We start from the raw sequence: 13,086 nt of genomic DNA, 5'->3' as shown, positions 1-13,086 counted from the left end.
CGTTCCTTCTTTCTGTCTCCAGAGGTCACGATGAATTTAGAATGTGCTGCTTAAATTTGCACCTGCCTTCACTTGGAACGAGCTGCAAAATCACCAGAATCTTAAGCAGCCGTTCCACTAAATGTATTTAAGGTTGTTCTGACTAACCAAGCAGCAGTTATTTCAGTCGGTAAGTGTTCTGCCTGATCATTACGTCTCTGTTTTGGCCCAACACAATAACCTATTCTTACATTAAATGTTCAATTCAGGTTGTTATATTGCACCTCTGAAGCTAAAGTACACAAACAGAGAAAAAACATTATCATTGATAACACAGACTTAGAGTTTGGAGCTGTAGAGCTGTGATTAAAGGAACACATCACAATTGATCTTTCTTAATATTGAAAATGACTTTGTTTCTTCTGCACGGATGTGCGATATTATTGCTTATAGAAAAGCAGGAAGAAATCCCTCTCAATAACAAACATAAACAGAGTGCTTCTGTCTAGAGAGAAGTCTTCTTTTGAAATGTGAATAACAACAAATTCCTTTTCTTCCAAGAAAAATACCTTTTATTTCATTATAAATCCACATAATTGTATCTATGAAAGCATAAAATCGCATGTTGTTGTGTTTTTTTCTCCTTATTGTGGTCATTAGTTTCGTTATATTCAAAGTAAATCATGGGTATCAAACCATCGAAGACTGTAAGGTGTATGTCGCATACAAACACAGACACTGTCAACGGCAAAGAGGGGCATCGAGGGGGAGGGAGGAGGGGAGGGGGGGGCAGGAAGGGACGGCGCGAGTTCTGCCGGCCATTTTTTAAAACCACTTGGTATATTTAACCATCCCGAGTGCCAGCGTTTAGTGGTAGGAACAGTTTCGGTCAAGTTCACCAGCGATGTGTTCACACACAGCTGCTCTCCAGCGTTAGAGCGTTTTCGCCGCTTTCACCGTCACGTGTAGAGACGCACGCGTGCTGCCGCAGACGCTGAATCACTTCCCGCTGGTGCTCCTAAAGGCTCCGTCCTCGGGACACCGATTTAAATTTTTTTTGTAATATTCCAACAAAGAGAGAACCGATCCACAATGGACGCAAACATACCGATTATGTCAACATTTTCTAAGTCATCCACAGCCAGAAGAGTTAGATTGGTAATACTGGAGGATATACAAGTCAGCTGTTCATCAAAGAGAAAAGGGGAGAGACAGAGTGATTAAGAGAAATAGAGCCAGAGAAGGCAGGGCAGAGGGATGAGATGAAAACATATGATTAAAGTGCCAGAAGAGTTCACGGTTTAGTTTCTTGACTGTTTGTTATTATCATAGATGCTTTGAGACAAGACGCTGACAATGTGCTCATATTTTCAATCCAAGGCCCAACATGGAGTTTCTAAGAGGTGTGTTTCCGGAAGTCTGGGTGTCCTCCCAGTGTTGTAATAGTGCTGTCATAATACTGTTGTAATCCTTTGGCATATGACTATATGCTGGGGAAAGAGAAGAGCGGTGCCACCAACCACTGACCACAATAACATCCAGGGGAAATGTTGTCCACATACATCTGTTCTGCACATTCTCAGAAACGAAGCGATCACACAAACACCCATCAGATGATTGTTTACATCCTCGAAAGAAGAAAAAGAGCTTCTGTGAGGGTTTTATCTCGTTCCTCTGATCCAAAGTTTCGAGAACCAGTTCCAGACCTGCATCCAACATGTCTCTCCCAGCGGCGTGGGGTCTTTTGCATATCAGCAGGTGGGCTTTGAATTCTCTGGCTCCAAAGGTCACATCCTGTGTGGGTCTGGTATGATGTGGTATCAGAGGATAGTGTGTATCAAACCGTCAGGGCTCACAAGAAGGATGTTAACATACAACCCACGAGGCACCTGAAACAGATAAGAGATGGAGAGTGGTTCACAGTCAGTGAGTGATTTTTGATCTACATAAAGAAACTTTAGGTTTGATTTCAGTTTTTTGACTGAAACTTTCTGAGTAAATTAAAAAAAAAAGTGATAAATCCACATTATCATCTCTGAATAAGTGAATAAAGGGAATTATCTCAAAGTAAGACAGCTGCAACAGGTGATTATTTATCTTATTACTCACTAAGTTATATTTTCATTTAAATCACCAAACTAAAAGGTGTTTTAACTAATCTGTCACAAGTTTTCTGCTTAATTATTACTGCCTGTCTAAGGAGCTTGGAAAGAAAAGCGTCTGGACTTCTTTAAGTTGCTCGAAGATGTTTCACCTCTCATCCGAGAAGCTTCTTCAGCTCTAAGGTCAAATGGTGGAGAGTCCCAGATTTAAGCCCCCCCCCAAGAGGGACAAAGGACCCCTTAATGATCCTCTACCTAATCACATAAGCCAAAGTGTGAAAGTGGGTGTAGGTCACAATTAGGGCTGCCACGATTAGTCGACTAGTCACGATTATGTCGACTATTAAAATCGTCGACGACTAATTTAATAGTCGACGCATCGTTTGAAGCTTTGTAAGATCACAAAGGACGCAGGAATAAGTAGTAGGATTTAAGGGTGTAATAACGGACTGAAACAGAAGATGGCAGCACTGCATGTACAAGGATGCCAGCTGCCGTTAAACCCCGAAGAAGAAGAAGCTGTGTCCCAGAATTCATAGCGCAGCCCAGCGCAGTTGTCAACAATGGCGGCAGCTAGTTAGTTTTAACTTTACTCTTATTATTCTTTCTGGGTCACAAAATAAACGTTTAACATATTTTCAGGCGAGAATGTAGCTGTGTAAACCTCAAATATCTGCTCAGTTTATCAAGACACCACATATTTTCAAAAGCGCTCCGACGTTTTCGGAGACGTCTGTTACCCACTAGCTCGTTAGCTAGGCGGGGGCAAGGCTAACTAGAGCCGTGAGAACACCGGACTCCCGGCAAATCGTTTTCAAACCCACCGCCGTCTTTCGCTAGTCAGGTTAAACATATATATAAGTCACTTAGATAACTTAAAAATGTTAGTTTGGCTTTCTTTAGTATTTTATTTGTTCCTGAGTAAATCGGTTTGGCTGAGATCAAAGTTATAGTTTTTACACAGCTAAAACTGTCAAGCAGACAGCTGATTATCAGAAGTGTGAGACGCTGGAGAATATACTCCGGTGTCCTGTTATATTTTAGAAAGCAAGGAGTTTATTAAACTTCACCGAAACAATCTGCAAATTTCATTAAAATTTAATAAACTACCATCTTGTCTTTATTTTTAGTTAGCACAAACACTTCAAGCTGTAAGCTAATGATAGTTATATAAGACCAGATGCTGCTGGTGCAATAAGCTGTACGCTGTACGTCCAATGGATGATGATCTGATTAGTCGACTAATCGCAAAAATAATCGGTGACTAGTCGACTATCAAAATAATCGTTTGTGGCAGCCCTAGTCACAATCAGGTTTCGGGTGAGCTCATTGTGAAACCTGGCCCCACCCTATCATATGATTTCCTGAGGTCAGATGGCCCAGGATGTGAGTGGGCGTTAAGGCGTCTGGGAAGGATCTCAAAACCACCGCCTCTGTTCAAAGATGGTCAGTCATAGTGGACATAAATGGCTCCCACAGGGCTTAAATCCGGGAATCTCCACCATTTGACCCTAGAACTGAAGAAGCTTCTCAGATGAGAGGTGAAACGTCTTCAAGCAACTTAAAGAAGTCCAGACGCTTTTCTTTCCAAGCTCCTTAGACTACGATGACCTGGATGACTGAGAACCTTCACAGACATATTACTGCCTTTGTTTTTACCCCGAGTCAGTGACTCATTCTCCCACTTAAATGTTGTTACATTTAATATTTATTGTTTTAAATAATACATCAATAGTACATCTGTACATCTATATACTTTTTATGTGTGTCTGTGTGTTAATAGTCTGTGTAACCACTGTTGGCTGTGCTGTTGGCTGTCTTGACCAGGTCCCTCATCAGAGTCTTTAATCTTAAGAATCTCCCAGATTTACGGCACAAGGTCTCCATACGTGTCGGGTTTAGAAACACAACTATCTTCACTAAGCCGTTACTTATGGACACCTGTAAAAGATCGCTTGTGTCGTTTTTAAATAAAAAAGACTCATCTCTTATCTGCAGGGTCACTGTGATTTTAATGCAAACTGTGAGGTTGTTGTTGGTAGTTTTCAAACCAATGAGTAAAAAGAAGGCACACAACACAAAGCTCCCGAACAGGACACAAACCAAAGCCTCCTATATGACAAACTTCACCACTATGCATTCCTAATATTGCTGCTGCCAACATGTCAGCTCACAGATGCGAGAAGAAAACCTCATGCGTACCTTTAAGAGACAGCAGCATCTGACAGAAGAGTGCTATTGAAACCCATGGATGACAGCACGTTGTGTGTACATGCGATTTACTCTCTTACAAACATAGAGCTCAGCAAAATGTAGAAACAGACTGAATAATTAAACACTGTACTAACAATTGCACAGTATTATATTTCTGTATTTACGTCTTCTTATGAACACTTAACTGAATTTCCCTCTGTGTTTTGCTTCTTGTTTGTCTTTCTGTGGTTTAAGTGAACTTGATTTTCACGAGCTGGCCTCTTGGAGTGGAAGTCTTTATTTTATTTATAGACTGCAGCTTTCTTGAATATATGCTTGTTCTTTGTTATTGATCCAACACACTTGAGGCTTCCCAACTTATGGGGAAAAGAAAAAACATGCACATATCCACCCACGGTGTGTGCTGCAGGGTTTTTTTGATTTTCAGTACTGATGACTCAGTGACTGCTTGGCCAGCTTCTGAGATTTCAGGTTTTTAGAAAAGCTTTCCTGCATATACTTTGCTTTGGAAACGATCCCCTTCTCACCCACAAACTCTTTTCTGCTTATATTTGAAATGCAAATACAGGGCATCCCAGCCCCTCTTTAGTCTGGTAAAATAAATAAAGCTTTATTTTGCTACACTGAGAAATACTTCCAATCAAGGGAAATTAAGTTGTTCTGCTCTGTGTCAGGAACTGCAGTTCCTCTGCTGGCCACTTGAGGCTGGCTACCAGACTGCAAAAAAGTGATTGTGTTTAACGCTAGTTTCAGTCTTCAAAACAACTGTATTCAATTCAATTCAGTGTTATTATATAGCACCAAATCACAACAGCAGTCACCTTGATGTGCTTTATATCGTAAGAAAAGACCCTACAATAATACAGAGAACCGCAACAATCAAATGACTCCCTGTGAGCAAACGTCTGGCGACAGTGGGGAAGAAAAACTCAGTTTTAACAGGAAGCAGGGCACCAATCTGCTTACTTAATTACTTGCATGTCTTTTATCCTGTTTTCCAACCCGTCGTGGCCCCTCCCTGAGCCTGCCGGAAGAAACCTGCCGGAGGTTTCTTCCTGTTAAAAGGGAGTTTTTCCTTCCCACTGTCACCAAAGTGCTTGCTCAGAGGGGGTCATATGATTGTTGGGTTTTTGTCTGTATGTATTACTGTAGTGTCTACCTTACAATATAAAGTGCCTTGAGGTGACTGTAAAATTGAATTGAACTTACTGGTTGTAGAGAGTGTCTCCCTCCTGACTCCAAACTAGGGTCTGACAGCTGAAGGCTCTGCCTCGAATCATACTTGAGTACGTGAATACTTCAGGAACCACCAGTGAGCCAGCAGTCTGAGAGTGAAGTGTCTAATAGGGTAATCTTTTTGCTTTTTAAATTTTCAGGTAATATAACTTGTTGTTGCTTTAAGTTTGTAAAATAAAATTATGCTTTCTTTTTCTTCAATAACTTACAGTTTACTAGCTTATCTAGCCAGTCTTGGCTGATAATGTCGCACTCCAGCATGGTTTCAGAAATATGATAAATTCTGCCTCCAAAAAGCATCACGCTACAATGCAACTTTAATGCTTAAATTCATAAATTGATACATTAAAAGTGAAAAATCTTTGTATAGTTGTAAGTGAAACGCACCATCTGATAAATTATAAACCTTGAAGCACACTGCAGTCTTTTGTGAAGAGACATTGGGGTTAAATATCTTGGTGGCATCACTCAGTTAATGGGACAATATGAAAAATATGAAGAATATAAAGAATTATGAAACACTGAATATGAAGATCAGTGCACACTGATTGAGAATGAAGTCATATGTGATGACATAAATTAAAAAAACGTGGCCTCTTGTCAGAAACTGTTAATGGGATGGATGAGCAGAAAGCAAAGAGAGGAAGAAGACAAGGAGGAGGGGAGGTGGAGAATGCTTACATAATGAAATAGAAGTCTTACATAATGGAGTGACACCAATCTGCATACTGTGGGGGATCAGGCCATTGCATAATGGCCCAATAAAGGAGAATAATGTTGTTTACTAAGGCAAGGCGATATTTACAGAGCACTTAGAGGCAGACAGACTCCAGGCCTGCTAATGGCTGCTGACTGCTACACTCTCCCTTCATCTCTTCCTCATTCACTCCATTTCCCCCCTCTCTCTCTATTAAAGCATGCTTAACATGTTTCCAGCCCTCTCTCCCCTCAAGATGTTCTGACATCTCTGGTGGTACGATGAGTGGTTACCCTCCAACCTGTGTGCATACGCGAGTGTGTTTGTGTGTGTGCTTGATCTCTCACCTCTCTCACCTCTTCTCCCTCCAGCGCTGTGAAGCTGAATGTAAGTAAATCTGAAAAACACACAACCAACAAAAAGTAACAACAAGATGGGATCAGAGTTCAGATATCAACCCATCGAGAAAGACACACGGGGAAGCAACTGTCAGGTCACGTCTAAAAGAAACCTAATCCACCTACAGGCACCTCTGAAGCTCACAATTTTCCATATTATCCAGTTTAAGCCTGTTTAGCTGATCAGCAGAAAAAAAACAAATAAGAGATATTGGGGCTTTATGGTTTTATGGGGTTTTGCAGCCGAGTGCAAAGCAGTGGGAATGGCCTGCTCTTTGTTCGCGAGTGATGGGAGAAGGGAGCGGGAGAGAGACGGATTGGTGCGGCGGCCGCAGCACCAATCCGTCTCTCTTCACCGGTCCATTGTGGTGAAGAGAGAGCTGAGCGTAAAAGTGAAGCTCTCAATTTACCGGTCGATCTACATCCCTACCCTCACCTTTGGTCATGACCCGTGGGTCGTGAATGAAAGAACGAGATCACGGATACAAGCGGCGGAAATGAGCTTCATCCAAAGGGTGGCTGGCCTCTCCCTTAGAGATAGGGTGAGAAGTTCGGCCATCCGGGAGGGGCTCACAGTAGAACCGCTGCTCCTCCACATCGAAAGGAGCCAGCTGAGGTGGTTCGGGCAAGTCCCACCGGGAGGAGGCACCCGGGCAGACCCCAGACACACTGGATAGATTATATCTCTCACCTTGGGGGAGGGGCCGAGGAGAGGGAGGTCTGGGCTTCTCTGCTTAGGCTGCTGCCAATGCGACCCGGCCCCGGATAAGTGGAAGAAGCTGGAAGGATGGAGCTAATCTTAATTAGCTGCAACACCTTCGATCGGTCAATGAGTGGGGCAGTTTGTATTGTACAGCCTGATTCCTACCTCAGTATAACCACCAGCAGGGTGGATGAGGAGGTAGGTGTGGTTGCATCATAAACCCACAGACTGTGAGACTTGCTCCTTATAAGCCCACTGCAGTCTGTCCCACAGTTGTGAAATTAACTTGAGGGTTGCTTGTTTTTTGATTATTATGAATTAAATTTAACACAAAAAGTTTTCTTAAACTTCTTGGATTTATAACATTCAAATGAGGTGTTTACTGACCAAAAATATTTGGTGATTAAATGACCCATCCATCCTACTTGCATTTTGACATCCTGACAAAACATTCATGGGAGAGTGGAAAGTAGATCGACTCTCAATTGAAAGCATCATCATCGCTTCCACAAATTCATCAATCCCTGCATCCATAACTCACAACCAACAGAAAAATGATGACTGTGATCACACTAGTTTCCCAGATCGAATAATCAATAAAGTCATTCTTGCTCACACAAGTTTGCCCCCCCCCCCACCACCACCTCCTCTCCCACATCACCGAGCTCTTATTTTCTCTCCATCTCTCTTTATCCCTCCATCTTCTCTTGTCAATAACTGTCTCGGGGCTCAGTGACTCATCTCCACTTCTCTCTCTGTTTGGTTGGTCGTTTTGCTTTATTTCTCTTTTTTGCCTCCTCATCTGTCTCACGGACTAAATATACTACAGTTTTTGCTCGTTGCTTGAACACTATAAACCCATGCTTAGACTAAAGTAACACAACTTGAAGCTTTTGTTACCATACCCCAAACACATGTACCCATACCTTAAACAAAAGTGCTGCTTTGCACTCTGGTTGCAATTATGCAACACACTTACTCCTTTATGCAACACACATGGTCCTGCATACTACACTCTATTTCATACATAAGACACTTCGTTCAAAAATGAAATCTCAGGGTGCCATTTGGAAAACACATGTATCCAAAATACAAAACACATCGGGTAATTGCAACCACTCAAATACACACCTGAAGGCACTTACTTGCAAAACTGAACACCAATTAGCCAACCACAAAAAGCCCTCAGTTTAGCCAATTCAAGAACTTTGCAAGCATGGATGGAGGGAGAGCAAGAGGAAGAGGAGGAGGAGGTCAAAGAGGCCATGCACGGACCCATATTTCTGATGATATAAGAGCAACTTTGGTGGACCATGTCATCAACCACGGCCTGACTATGAGGGAAGCTGGGCAGAGAGTCCACCCACATCTAAGCCGCTTCACAGTGGCATCTGTAATACAGTTTTTTCTGATTGCTTAAGCACATTTTTTGTAACTATTGGCTAATTTTGCAAAACTCTTCACACAAATAAGAAAACCTGTCACCCAATAATCAAAACATTGTAGTTCTCTTGCAAAAGCAAACACAGCTAGATTAACTCTTCACACCTTCGTAAAAATGGTGTTTCCGTATCAAACAGTACACACAAGCCATCATCTACTAAGCACACAATGCGCCAACTGCACACTGATGGTATGAATACAAAACACATCTGGCGTTTGCCTTCCCTGTGCACAAGGTAGGCTATGTCAGTTTGAGCTCATACTTCTGTCATAGATCCATAAGCATAGAGGGATCCAAACTTCAAGTACTGGTGTTTATTCAAACACATCAAAACAAACACAAGTGTTTATTTCCAAGTATAGGATTATTTGCAATCGCCATAATGACTATATGGGTTACGTGGTCTGCAGTGAACATGCTTCCTCTGCCCCCTCCTCGTCTTCCTCTTGCTCCTCCTTGTCCTTGTCGTCCTCTTCATCCTACTTCTTCACCTCCACGTCCTCTTCCTCGGCCTCCTCTACTTCTCACTCTTTCTGCTCCCACCATTGTACTCCGCACACACAGCTTACCTGTATTATAGTGCTTAGGCTGATTGCAAAGTGAACTAATTATCTAAGAAAGTTTTCACATGTGAAAGTGTGCCAGACAGTTGGCAAATTAGTGTTAATGATAGCCATACATGTGTATACTTTTGCTAGGAGTGTGTTGGAAATTTGGAAATTGAGTGTTGTGCAGTGAATTGTGCCTACCGTTTTGCAAAGTGTGTGTTACAAAATTGCAAACTGAGTGCAAAGCAGTTTTTGTGCTTTTAGTTTTGCACACTCAGTGAGTGGTTTTGCTATAAGTCTGAATAGTTTTAGAAATTGTGCTACAGGATTCACAGTTAGTGTTTAGGCATTCGGTAAAAACTGTAAGAAAATTCCGACTAGAAAACAGGTCTGTCTTCATCTCACTGCCTTCTACTCTACTCAGATGGTTTTCATAGTACTGTTCTACAGTTACCATATCAAGTGTACAGGGTATTGCAGGGTGCTAATGCTCCTTTTGCAGCCAAAGTGGTAGTTTCTGTGAAACATAGCATGATTACTTATATTGAAGTACAGTGGATGATACAGTATATACAGTGAAGTACTGTAAGAAAAATAAGCAAACCGATGACAATATGTGGTTGTATTTCTCTAGAATGACTCGAAGACCTTCTGGGGGAGGACGCCAACGCCTGTTCACACAACGGCAGGAACTTGCTGTTGTGGACCTAGTGAGGGCAGACAATGCCATCCGTCTCCACCAGCTACGACGGACAATACTTGCAGACAGGCGAGTGTTCAGCAACATAGACCATGTGAGCATCACCACCATCAGACGCATCTTGGGTAAACACAGCATCACCATGAAGCAACTCTACAGAGTACCATTCGAGAGGAACAGTGACAGGGTCAAAGGACTTCGAGCTGAATATGTACGGGTACGTGTAACTGTCCCTTACATTTACAATACAGTATTGGTGAAGTCCAGTAGCAGCTGAATATGTACCATATCAGTACCACATGGATCCATTCTGAGAGCTACACAGGTACCTGTGTGATGGGGTGAGGGTGCCGTATGTGTAGCACTGTAGTACAGTGATATGTTCCCCTTTTTTTCAGAGAATCTTGGCCATGGATGGAGCTGCACAGCCTCATGAATACATTTTCATTGATGAAGCTGGATTCGACCTGAGCAAAACAAGACGACGGGGTCGTAATGTAATTGGCCAAAGGGCAATTGTGCACGTCCCAGGGCAGCGCGGGGGAAACATCACATTATGTGCCGCCATATGCCTTCGAGGGCTTCTGCACCATCATGCAATACTAGGTCCATACAATAGCCAACACATACTCACATTTCTAGATGCTCTCCATGATATAGTTGTACAGAACAGACCAGATCAGCCCAGGTTTGTGGTGATATGGGATAATGTCAGTTTCCATCGGGCTGCTCTGGTCCAGGCCTGGTTCTCCAACCAAAGTCAACTTGAAGTGGTATGCTTGCCCCCTTACTCACCATTTTTAAACCCTATAGAGGAATTTTTTTCGGCTTGGAGATGGCGTGTATATGACCGCCAACTACATGCCTGCATGCCTCTTCTGCAGGCAATGGAACAGGCCTGCGGCGACATTCAGGTGACAGCAATCCATGGATGGTTTTGACATGCAAGAGGATATTTTCCCCGGTGCCCAGCGGGAGAAGACATTGCTTGCGATGTTGATGAGGTCCTGTGGCCAGACCCCAACAGACGGCGGGATCCATGAGCCCACGTATGCACAATTGTCATGATTTTTTGTTTACAGTATAGTGTTTTTTCTATTACTGTATTATGGGGTTTTTTTTGTTTTGGTTTTTTTTGCTTTATCTGAATTCATGGTACTGCAATGTACAATATTGAGTAGGTCTATTTGCTTTTTTGGTTGTTTGCAAATGTGTCTCCTGAAAATATGCCTTCTGAATGAACAATGGAAATCAAAGACTGCAGTGCTTTATATAAAGTAGACTAGTGTGTTCCTCCTGCTCTGTAAGTGTTTGCATATGATGCAAGTATGTGTCATTTTGTCAACAGAGTTACATTTTGACAAAGGAATGTTAGGTTTTGATAGCAGAGTTTAGGTTTTGAGAGTAGAGTTTCAATTTGGTGCAGATGTGAATGGTATATTTCCCAGTGTTGTGTCATGTTTACTTGTGTTTAGGGTTTTGGCACAATGAGCAAAGTTTTGCAAAATGTGTTCAGGCAACGGGCAAAAACTGTAAGACCATAATCCTCCCTTCTGTCTCTCTCTCTATCTTTGGACTGCTCTCTCCTTCACGATATATAAGCCCACTGTTGACAGCGTCGCTTTCTACTTCCATGCCACATTTACGCAGGTCTTTTCAGATGGAGATTAACAAATAATGTTTGTTTTATTTTTTTGTCAAAGGGTTTATGCAGCCATTGGCAATGTTATGCTGCAAATTATATTTCAAAGGCCTCCCTGTAAAAATAGATATCAGGAAACAGCAGAGCCTCAGTTGGGACTTCACTGCTTTCTCTTAATGGGCTCTCACACAATTTATTCAGTTTAAGCAGCTCTGTATATAAGGAATGGAACAAAAAGGGAAATAACTTATCTTTTAACAGTTATGGTAAATACATAATTGTCATTATTATTATTATTATTATTCTATGGTTTTAAGGAAGCTAATATATCTATCATTTTAAAGAACATCACATTTAAAGAATGACCGCTTTCTAAACTACCTCATTTCATGTGCGGCTTTGCTGTAGAATGACAGATTACATGCTGCTGACATTCCTGAAGCTTCAAATAGTACCTTGGTGTATAGCACAGGTATAGCACAGGTATAGCACATCTAGCTGATCTGTGACTGATGCCACTGACGTGTTTCTTCACTTGATGTTTCATACTTTATACTTTAAGGGTCTTTGTCTTGAAGTATTGCACACATCGAGGTAAATGTTGTTGTAATTTGGTAATATATAAATCTACCTGAATTGAATTGTATTGATAATTATTTTAAATACCAACGTCTGATGTCCATACATGTCATTAGTATCGTGCTCTGGTGATAAATTCACATAAATTTCATACTCACAAACCATTTCCAAATAGAACCCGACCACGCCAGCAATACTCTTCATAACTTCTTTGTCACTTACATTTGCCACCTCCCTGTCATTCACAGCTTCCTAATGTCCTGCAATGTACATATTATGTCAAGACAAAAGCAAGCTCGAATATAATAGAGCCATTGCCATATGAAACAGAAGATGTCTGGAACCACCAGGACTTCACCAAGAGTTGGCATGCCATCACCAAGCATAACAGGCCACTAGAGTATTTAAAAGTAGAATGGGAGGCAGAGCCTTCAGTTTTTTGAGTCGGAGGGAAGAATCATTTTGCAAAATACAGAGTGAAGAAAACAGAGTGTGATACTTAATCTCTGTACAGCACAGTAGCTAACTGGTTAGCAAAATGGTCCTGGGTTTAAAGTAGGGCCCTTGCATGTGGAGCAGGCAGGGTTTACTCAAAGTTAATTCTCCTCTCATTGGGTCCCTGAAGAAGGCATGGGTTTACATCTCGCCTAGGTCAATAAAGGATATCAACACCTATCTGAGTTTAGCACACAGCAGAAAAGAAAACACTGGCCCAGCTTTGGGGAAAGTCTCTGCTCATCCTCGGCTGGCCCCAGGCTTATATCTCACAGAGCGTCAGCGGAGAGACCTGAACATGGCAGCTCTGTCTGCTAAGGCAGCTGTTTACCTTGTAGTCTTGGTGCTT

General features: G+C 42.0%; 1 protein-coding gene across 7 annotated transcripts in view; it reads right to left on the bottom strand.

The window, feature by feature from the left end:
• Positions 1-554: 554 nt before the first annotated feature.
• LOC309687839 (leucine-rich repeat and fibronectin type III domain-containing protein 1-like protein) overlaps positions 555-13,086 on the bottom strand; it is a 423,290-nt gene continuing 410,758 nt past the window's right edge. For all 7 annotated transcript variants that reach the window (XM_082503062.1, XM_082503061.1, XM_082503063.1 and 4 more), the window contains 2 exons: positions 6,576-6,625; positions 555-1,868 (listed from right to left, as the gene is read on the bottom strand). The gene's annotated coding sequence lies outside the window, so the exon portion shown is untranslated. The remainder of the gene's footprint in view (positions 1,869-6,575; positions 6,626-13,086) is intronic.

The sequence above is a fragment of the Aulonocara stuartgranti genome, assembly GCF_965226115.1.
Source record: "Aulonocara stuartgranti genome assembly, chromosome: 14".
Taxonomy (NCBI): Eukaryota; Metazoa; Chordata; class Actinopteri; order Cichliformes; family Cichlidae; genus Aulonocara; species Aulonocara stuartgranti.
This window is presented reverse-complemented; position numbering and strand designations above follow the sequence as displayed.